We start from the raw sequence: 8936 nt of genomic DNA on the forward strand, positions 1-8936 counted from the left end.
AGGCTCACAATACTGAATGTACAGTTTCTGGCGGATATGAGCTGAGGAGCACTAACGGAGTCTACACCTGAAGGTCACAGTGATCCAGCAGGGAAATAAGGGATCAGATGGCCCTTGAGGTATCCTGGGTCCATGTTGTGTAAGGCCTTATAAATCGATACAAGAACCTTGAAGATTTTGTTGATGCAGCCTAGAATAGCATTCATGTTTTTTGCAGCTGCATCACACTGTTGACTCATGTTAAGCTTGTGGTCCACCAAGACCCCTAGATCCTTTTCACATGTATTACTGGCAAGCCAGGTGCCCTCCCATCTTCTATTTGTCCAGCTGGGTCTTCCTGCCTAACTTTACAGCCTTCCATTAGTCCCACTTGAAATTCATTTTGTTAGTCTGGATCTAGTTTTCCAATTTGTTAAGGTCATATTCAATCCCAATTCTGTCTTCTGCAGCATTAGTTACCCCTCCCAGTACGGTGCCATCTGCAGATTTGATGAACATCCCACAAATTCTTTTGTCCAAGTCATTTATGAAGACATTGAACAACAATGGGCTTGGAACATAACACAGCACCCCACTTTTCACTTTTCCCCCAGGATGGCGAGGAACCATTAGTGAGCATCCTTTAGGTGCATTTGAGGACTAGGGTTATGTGTTGGCAATAGCCTGTCCCCATCAACAGTCTATCCACAGCCTTTTGCACCAGCTGGAGCTTCCAGACCAGACCCAAAGCTGTATTTCTTTCCCATCCCTGGACTGAAGACGGATGGGAGAACCTGGCCATGGTGATGGTTTGTTTTCCAGTTGGCCACAGGATAGGAATCTGTCAGTGAATGAGAGAAATCTCTCTCTTTGCTTCTCTGCCTGGTCCAAGACCTTTCAGTGCCAGCATTTTCAAGGGCTGGGGGGAGGTGGCTCCCCCAACTCTTCTGACAGCAGGTAGAGTTCAATAAGGTCCTCAGCTCTAGTTCCAAGTGAGCTACCTCCCTCCACAGATGTCTGGGACAGGACAATCAGAAGGAAAAATATATTCATAGGGTGGTGGTGGTGGAATCGCTGAACATGCCTCTATGCTCCAGTGGTCCTGTAGGGGCTGAGAGAAAAAGAAGCAGCTGGACAATATGATAGAGTAAAGTTCATCATTAAGGCATTTTATCTTTCCCAGATATTGTTTGAGATTATAATTTGTACCCTGCTCCTCTGACTGGGTTGCCCCAGCCACTCTGGGCAGCTTCCAACATATATAAAAACATTACACATTAAAAACTTTCCCTAAAAGAGTTGCCTTCAGATGTCTTCTAAAAGTCATATGGTTGTTTATCCCCTTGACATCTGATGGGAGGGCTTTCCACAGGGTGGGTGCCACTACCGAGAAGGTCCTCTGCCTGGTTCCCTGTAACTTCACTTCTCGCAGGGAGGGAACCGCCAGAAGTCCCTGTACCTCAGTGTCTGGGCTGGATGATGGGGGTGGAGACACTCCTTCAGCTATACTGGTCCAAGGCCATTTAGGGCTTTCATGGTCAGCACCAACACTTTTAATTGTGCTTGGAAACATACTGGGAACCAGTGTAGTTCTTTCAGGACCGGTGTTATGTGGTCTTGGCGGCCACTCCCATTCACCAGTCTAGCTGCCACAATCTGAATTAATTGTAGTTTCTGGGTCACCTTCAAAGGTAGCCCCACACAGAGTTAGTTGGGGGGAAGGAAGGAGGTGAAGCTGAGGCAAATTACTGCCACCTGTTTGCAATCTGTTTGCAATCGTAGTAGTTGCAATGATTGTACTCTTGGCACTAAATGGTTTCAAAACATTAAATGCTCTCATTGTCATTATCTAGCTGACATTCCTTATTTCCTTGGCATGCTCATCCTATCTGGACATCGTCATAGCCCCGGGGCTCATCAGTGATTTCTGGGGTGCAGAACTCACCATAGGGAGGCTCATCATTGGGTTCTCAGGTGGAGGAAAGCTGAGCACCTCCTCTGGCATGGAGGAGGCAGTATCTACAAAGGGTAACAATAGGCACATTATTTAGTTTGTGGCAGTGGTGATTCTCTGCCTCTCAGGAGACATGAGAGAAAGGTGGAGGCACAGGGTCCTTAAACCCAAGTGAGGTGGGAAGAAGACTAATGCAAATGGTTTTTACCTTTTATCTTCTTTTTGTATCTTTCTATCATAATTATGATTAGGGCAAACACCAAAACACATAGAAGCATGCCCAGAAGAATCCATAGGAATGTCCAGAAGTATTGTGGTAAATGATATGTAGGTGGTCCACTTTCTTGTCCAGTGTCACCTGCAATGAGCAGTAAGAGTCTCTTGGAGAACACTGTAATAACAACTGCCAAAATGCCACATCCCACACAGGACTGAGAGCAACAGAATAGGTAAGAAAGAATAAGTCAATCTTCCAATTAGTTTCGTTTGTATTGACTTAATTTGGCTTTCCTGGATTATTCTGGCTCAGAATGTTGGTCTGGCACTTGGGGTTGATTTTCGTTATTTGTTTTCTTCTCTTATGTAATTATCATTGTTAGCATTATCGTTATTATTCTATTTACCTGCAGGTTTCTATTTTTTTAAAATAATTTTTATTAAATTTCCATTTAACAAACCAATCATATCACATTAGTTATTCCAAATTATACCAATACATATCATAAACTCCATATATTTTGCCAAATTTTAAATTTTTGTTGGGGGTACCCATGTTTCGAGTTCAGTAAGGGTCCAATCATCTCATATTTCTGCTGCTTTAATATTCACAAGTCCCATCTTCCCATCTCCTTGTTGTTATCGTTTTTCTTCTTAATAACCTCCGAGTTGTTTCCACAGGCGAGTTGAAACTAGCATTATTTATGTTTCTGTGTGAACTTTGTAATTCATGAATTACCTGCAGGTTTCTAAACCAATTCAGTGGAGTTCAATAAAACAAAACAAGACAGAATATAAAAAACAAAAAGATCACAGACTTGGTAAACTGAAGGCGATGAAACAGTTTCTACAACTGTACAATTATTCTTCCAAAAATGGACTGGGTTACACTGCTGTAGCCAGTGAGGTTAAAGGGAAAAGTACTGAGAAGCAAAATAACATAAGACCCAGGCTGCTTCCGAATCAGGCCAACAGCCCAACTAGTCCAGCCTCCTCTTCTCACTCTGACCAACTAGAGGCCTTGAAGAGAAGCTCACAAGCAGGACCTGACTCCCACCCATCCACCCCCAGCCATTGTTAGGAGGCCTCAGTATAGGTCCATTAGGGCTATCTTTAAGGGCAATCTGAGCATGCTCAGAACTGTTTCCTTGAAGGCTACACCTCAAGACCCATTCTTTGTAGCTAACCAGGAGAAGGGGGCAGTGGTTAGTTGGAGCTGCTTAGTTTTAAGGGAGAGCAATGGTGGGTTGAATTTTCTGCTGCTTGACTGAAAGTGCCTTCGGGGAGAGAAACAGGGATGCAAATGTTTGTTGATTGATTGATATTATATTCCCCCCCTCCTCCTCCTGATGAAGCCCAGAGTGGCAAACCTATTCAGGAAGAAGAAAGAGGGAAGCATTCTGAAAACACTTGCAGGCACTATTGAAATTATGCGTTTAAAACAATTATCACATTACTTTATAGAGTCATGGACCCCCTTCCCCGGAAAATAGTGGCAGCTTTATTTTTTTAAGGGAATTAAGAGTGTTGTTAGGAGACAAACCCACACCCATTTCCCTCACAGAGCTTCAGTTCCTGGAGTGGTTTGCCAACCAGTCTCTCTTCCCAGTTTGGATTTTGAAGGGTAACTCTGTTACAGTTCTCATATTGTTTCAGAAAGTGTGAATTTGGTAGATTCAGCTTCAAATGCAAACTGAATGGAATTTCTCCCTCACGCCCTGCTAGCTTTGTACGGCTTACCAGAGGCATAGAAGATCAATAGGCTGAAGGCAAGAAGGATCTGGAAGCTTCTGTGAGTGACTGGCATGGTTATTTCTCTCTGGGAATGGAGTAAACCTTGGTTGCGTCCAACAGCGTTGGGTCACCAAACTTGCAGTCCACCCTGTAGGCAACAGCAAAGGAGAGATGTTGGCAATCTCACCAAGAGTTTCCTGCTGTTATTTATAAGCATAAGAAACCCTACACTAGACCTTCTCGGCTTCAAAGATCTGGTTGACAGAGAAACATCTGTCAAGCTGCTGAAGGGAAATGTGAAGCAGATTTTTGCAGGCAGAGGACGTCTTAAATATGAATGACCTCTTTCCTCTTCCATGGAATCCTGACAGCAGTTTGAAACTATGATTCAGAGGTAACTAATTGTAGGGATGGAAAGGTCACCTAGTCCAACTTCCTGCTATGCAGAAATTGCAGCTAAGGAACAGATGGCCACCCAACCTCTGTTTAAAAACTGTGGAAGTCCATAGAGTAGGTGGAAGACAGTGCTGGCTCACTCTACTTGCAGCTGGATCCCTAGAGCTTTTTAAAATCTAGCTACTTATGAAAATCAGTTTCTTGGATCTGGTCCATGGTCCACTCAAGGGCCTTGCCCAAGAAGGGGAGATGGGCAACTAGGTAGTAGTTACTTAGATTTCAAGGTGTGAGGAACCCAACAGGACACACCCCGTCTTCATTGCCCTAGCTGTCAATGCATCAAAAAGAAATTTTTGGGTGCCAGGAAGGTGATAGAAATGAACCACATGACGTCTTTACTCTTCCATGGAATCACTTGGCACCGATACTGAACTGTGAGTCAGAGATCAGCAGCATTTAACCCCAGTCAGTCTTGCTATCCCATAAACAGATCTCCTTCCTCCATTTTTTGTGACGCTGTATATCTTTCTGTCCTGTTTTCCTCTTTGGCATTTATACTTATTTCTCTTTTAAAATCTGGAAGCCCGCTCTCCGGAAGGAAACTGACTCAGCAGCTTTTATAACTGCTGTCAATCAAGGAATGAAACAGTCCTCATGGTTTTCCAGGACATCCTAAGAAATCCAATTTAGATGAAAAGATCTTTCTGACAGTATGAGACGTTTGAGAGTGAGCGGTGGCCTCAGAAGAGGGTGGACGCACCACTGAAGAATTTAAGCAGAGGCTCCATGGCCCACCTGTCAGGGATGTTGTGACTATTGATTTTCTGCATCAACAGGGGTTGGACTAAGGAAGGGGTCACCAACATGCGCCTCTGGGTGCATGTTGCCAGCTAGCCAGCCATGCCTTCCTTTAGGATACACAATTCCATACCCTCTTACAGGTCCTGCAGAAGGAGATCAAGTCCTGCAGGGCCCTAGTCTCGTGGGACAGAGCATTCCACCAGGTTGGAGCCATCACTGAAAAAGCCCTAGTGGAGGATACACACACATCAATAAATACCGTATTTTTCCCTCTATTACACGCAGATTTTTTCTCCTAAAAAGTAAGGGGAAATGTCTGTGCGTGTTATTGAGCGAATGTGTGGTCCCTGGAGCTGACAAGCGCGAGCGAAGGCAAAAATCAGGCAAATATCAAATCGTCCGGAGAAGGGAGGAAAGCTGCTGCTTTCCTGCATTCTGCCTCAGGGTCTTACTGCCCACCCGCTTCTGTTTCCTTACTGTGTTTGCTCAAACAGAACAAAGAGCAGAGAAAACCCCTCCCCTCCAGGCAAGCAGAGCGTCCTTCCTTCCGTGCGTCTGGGACTCGAAGGCAACATGCAGGTTGGGGGGGGGAGAGAGAGAGAGAGCTGGCTGGCTTGTGGGGGGGGGGACTTTTGCCTTCCTTTCCTCCCTCCGGTAAAACCCCTCTCCTGCATTCTTAGCCAGCTGCTTCTCTGCACACCCCTCTCCTTGTCGCTTCTATGTTTTTCCTTCGCTACCTACTTAAAACGTGGTTCCAATCACGGATCCACATGGATCCTCAGGATCTTTGCATTGAGTCACCCCAAATTCACCATCAGATCACATAGCAATGATCTGATGCAAAAACAGGGCTGCAATGGTGCAAAAACATGGTTACAAAGCACGGATCCACATGGATCCTCAGGATCTTTGCATTGGGTCACCCCAAATTCACCATCAGATCACATAGCATGTCCATGGCTACAGCCTGCACCAAAAAAATCACGCACCCACTGTTGCCTGGGGCTGCAATGGTGCAAAAACGTGGTTACAAAGCACGGATCCACATGGATCCTCAGGATCTTTGCATTGGGTCACCCCAAATTCACCATCAGATCACATAGCATGTCCATGGCTACAGCCTGCACCAAAAAAATCACGCACCCACTGTTGCCTGGGGCTGCAATGGTACAAAAACGTGGTTACAAAGCATGGATCCACATGGATCCTCAGGATCTTTGCATTGGGTCACCCCAAATTCACCATCAGATCACATAGCATGTCCATGGCTACAGCCTGCACCAAAAAAATCACGCACCCACTGTTGCCTGGGGCTGCAATGGTGCAAAAACGTGGTTACAAAGCACGGATCCACATGGATCCTCAGGATCTTTGCATTGGGTCACCCCAAATTCACCATCAGATCACATAGCATGTCCATGGCTACAGCCTGCACCAAAAAAATCACGCACCCACTGTTGCCTGGGGCTGCAATGGTACAAAAACGTGCTTACAAAGCATGGATCCACATGGATCCTCAGGATCTTTGCATTGGGTCACCCCAAATTCACCATCAGATCACATAGCATGTCCATGGCTACAGCCTGCACCAAAAAAATCACGCACCCACTGTTGCCTGGGGCTGCAATGGTGCAAAAACGTGGTTACAAAGCATGGATCCACATGGATCCTCAGGATCTTTGCATTGGGCTACCCCAAACTCACCATCAAATCACATGTCTGTGGCCGCAGCATGAAGCACAAAAATGATACATCCACTGTTTCATTCAGAATTTTTTTTTCTTGTTTTCCTCCTCTAAAAACTATGTGCGTGTTATGGTCGGGTGCGTGTTATAGAGCGAAAAATACGGTAAATTTTAGAAAGGGGCAAAATCAGACATGGATGCACAAAACAGTTTTAATGGGGGAGGGAATCAAGATTCCTTGTGTTCCACTTCACATTTCTTCCGGCCCAGGGCAGCCCGGCCCCCTTGCCTGCCCCTCAGAGCTGGTACGTCACGTGGGGCTGGGCCTTGGCATCGAAATTGTGCATCAAAATGCATTTATGAGTGAATATAACATGCAAAGATGCATTATTTTTTAGATGTTTAGGGAAGATTTTAATGTTTAATGCTGTATTGTGTTTTCATATTCAGTTGGGAGCTGCCCAGAGCCCAGAGTGACTGGGGAAACCCAGCCAGATGGGTGAGTTATACATAATAAATTATTATTATTATTATTATTATTATTATTATTATTATTATTATTGGAAAACCGCATCCAAAAAATTTGCATATGAGGAGAGAGTCACCCGAAAAGGCTGCTGAATTTCCATGAGGATTAAATTGTTGTACTTTTCCACAGGTTGCTGTGGAGAAGTGGAGAATTGAATTGAATATCAAGAAAATTATATATATATATATATATATATATATATATATATATATATATATATATGTGTGTGTGTGTGTGTGTGTGTGTGTGTAATGGACAGATTTACGTGTCCCTAGTGTGGACTGAATCTTTTACTTTTCTCCATAGAAACTGCTATTTGAGCAGAAGGGGGGAAAGAGTTGCACCGCCATTATCTCTCGTGAATCACCTTTTCTTGCTTTCCAGGGTAAAAACAGAACCCAGCCGCTTGATGACATGCCCACATTTGGGGCTGCTTTTCCTCAAGAAACAAAACAAGTCATTATGTTCTCTCTCTCTCTTCTCATTCTCCACCCTCTTCTCTCTTTTTTGAAGCCAAGCTTTGTTCACTCCCACCTCCACCACCCAACACAAAAATAGAAGATGCATCGACACTTCTCGACAGCAGCGCATGTCCCTTCGCCAACCCCAAGTCTAGGACACACAAGACCTGCATTTGGGCAGGTTGAGAAGCGAGGACAGTGAAGCGGGCAGGCTGCTCTGGGGGGAAGAGCCATAGCTCAGTGGGAGAGACAATGTGGCACAGTGGTTACAGTGCCAGACTAGGAGCCAGGAGAGACCAGGGGTCGAATCCCCACTCAGGCATGAAGCTCACCAGGAGTGACCTTGGGGGCCAGGCGCTGTCGTTCAGTCTAACAACCTCACAGGGTTGTTGTGTGGTAAAATATGGAGGGCGACAACCATGCACATCACTGTGGGCTCCTTGGAGGAAAAGGTGTGATAAAAATGGAACAAATAAATAAGTAATCAGCTTTGCATGCAGAAGGTCCCTCATTTCTTAAGGCAAAATAAAAAAAGTCTCTTGGTTCCATTGACTTACTGCTTTGCCAGATCGTTATCTATCTATCATCCATCTATCTATCATCTATCTGTCTGTCTGTCTGTCTGTCTGTCTGTCTGTCTATCTATCTATCTGTCTGTTTATCTATCTATCTATCATCTATCTATCTATCATCTATCTATCTATCATCTATCTATCTATCATCTAGCTAGCTAGCTAGCTAGCTAGCTATCATCTATATCTATCTATCATCTATCTATATCTATCTATATCATCTATCTATCTATCTATCTATCTATCTATCTATCTATCTATATCATCATCTATCATCTATCATCTATCTATCCTTTTTTAAGAAATAAGGTGGGATATGAATGCAAAAAAAGAAAAAAAGAATCAGCTTTACATGCAGAAGGTTCTGGGTTGAGTCCCCAACATCTGCAGTTCAGGACAGAAAAATCCATCAATTTCCATTCCTCTCCATTCTCATTCCCTCCCCCAACAACCTAAAATTCCACTCTCTGCATTTCCACATCTGTTTACAAATCTTTTTAAGTCTTCATGAAAAGCCATCACCATATTGCCACAAATTTCTCCAAATAGACAGATGCTTATATGCATCTTCCCCTAATATAACACACTTTGGTGCTAACAGAATGCACA

The sequence above is a fragment of the Podarcis raffonei genome, chromosome 16 (genome assembly GCF_027172205.1).
Source record: "Podarcis raffonei isolate rPodRaf1 chromosome 16, rPodRaf1.pri, whole genome shotgun sequence".
Lineage (NCBI taxonomy): Eukaryota > Metazoa > Chordata > Lepidosauria > Squamata > Lacertidae > Podarcis > Podarcis raffonei.